At 52.5% G+C, this 1633-nt stretch overlaps 1 non-coding gene across 1 annotated transcript; it reads right to left on the bottom strand.

Annotated features, from left to right (window-relative positions):
* Positions 1 to 317: 317 nt before the first annotated feature.
* TRNAS-AGA (transfer RNA serine (anticodon AGA)) lies at positions 318 to 393 on the bottom strand. Its single transcript has one exon. It is a non-coding gene; the product is annotated as a tRNA-Ser (tRNA).
* Between the last annotated feature and the right edge of the window lie 1240 nt (positions 394 to 1633).

Below are 1633 nucleotides of genomic sequence, written 5' to 3'. Positions count from 1 at the left end.
TTGGTGGGGTTTTTTGTTTGTTTGTTTGTTTGTTTGTATTTTTCTGAAGCTGGAAACGGGGAGGCAGTCAGACAGACTCCCACATGCGCCCGACTGGGATCCACCCGGCATGCCCACCAGGGGGCGATGCTCTGCCCATCTGGGGCGTCGCTCTGTTGCGACCAGAGCCATTCCAATGCCTGAGGCAGAGGCCATGGAGCCATCCTCAGCGCCTGGGCAAACTGTTCCAATGGAACCTTGGCTGTGGGAGGGGAAGAGAGAGACAGAGAGGAAGGAGAGGGGGAAGGGTGGAGAAGCAGATGGGCGCTTCTCCTGTGTGCCCTGGCCGGGAATTGAACCCAGGACTCCCGCACTCTAGGCCGACACTCTACCACTGAGCCAACTGGCCAGGGCCTCACCTGAAGTTTTAGTGACAGTCCCTGTACATCATATAAATGAGGCAAGTCATTTCTTCTCTCTTTTCTCTGTTTCCTTGCCTGTAATGTGCGTAAAAAACTCAGAGTTTTTTTGCTTTTGTTTTTGTTGTTTTGGTGACAGAGATAGACAGGAAAAGACAGAAAGGAAGGAGAGAGATGAGAAGCATCGATTCTTCATTGCAGCACCTTAGTTGTTCATTGTTTGCTTTCTCATATGTGCCTTGACCTGGGGGGGCTACAGCAGAGTGAGTGACCCCTTGTTTAAGCCAGTGACTTTGGGCTTTAAGCCAGCAACCTTTGGGCTCAAGCCAGCAACCATGGGGTCGTGTCTATGATCCCACATTCATGCCAGCGACCCCATGCTCAAGCTGGTGAACCCGCGCTCAAGCAGGCATGACCTCGGGGTTTCGAACCTGGGTCCTCTGTGTCCCAGTCCGACGGTCTATCCACCGCACCACTGCCTGATCAGGCAAAACTCATAACATAGAGTTTTATAAGGACAAAATGAATGAGGGGACGTGAAGCAGTTCAGTTTGTGTACACCCTGCGTGCTGCGGGTGCGGTCTGACAGCCTGGCTGAGAGCAGACGTGCCCGTGCACTCGCTCTGTCTCCTGGTTCTGAGCCGTCTCTGGCCGTTGGGAAAGCGGGAGGTGTCTTGTCATTCCCAGTGGGCAGGCAGACCTGTCTTCAAGTTTCTGCTCTGCCATTTTCCAGCTGCTGAACCCAGGCTAGTCTAGCCACCTTTCTGAGCCACCACTTCCTCATCTGTAATACTGGTCTCCTGAGCTTTTTGTGGGACTGAAAGGAGATAATGGAGGCACATGATAGATGCATAATTTGTCCAAAGGGGAGGCCTGGCAGGGACTGACCTGGAGGATGATTTCCCTAGGGCCCTAGCACGGCCTCCACGCTTGAAGATGGTGAAGGTGGCATACCTTTAAAAGCCCACACTCAGAGCCCTTCCCTAACCCCTTCGTAGCCAGCTGAAACTTCAGGGCTGAAAGCCTAGCATCCCGGGACATTCCTGCACCCAGCCTGGAAGAACCCTAATCCTCCAACCGTGTTTCCCTTTCTCAGCAAATACCTCTCTCTGCCACCTTGTTCCATAGACTGAAATTCTACTACTGTTACTCTCACTTCCCTAGCTTCTCAGGCTGAAACATTCCTCAGCTATTTTTTTTTCTTTTTTAGAGAGGGGTGGGGTGGGGGGGACAGA

This window comes from Saccopteryx bilineata, chromosome 6 (assembly GCF_036850765.1).
Source record: "Saccopteryx bilineata isolate mSacBil1 chromosome 6, mSacBil1_pri_phased_curated, whole genome shotgun sequence".
In the NCBI taxonomy this organism is placed as follows: Eukaryota; Metazoa; Chordata; class Mammalia; order Chiroptera; family Emballonuridae; genus Saccopteryx; species Saccopteryx bilineata.
The sequence above is the reverse complement of the archived record's forward strand: the minus strand, read 5'-3'. Positions and strand labels throughout refer to the sequence as shown.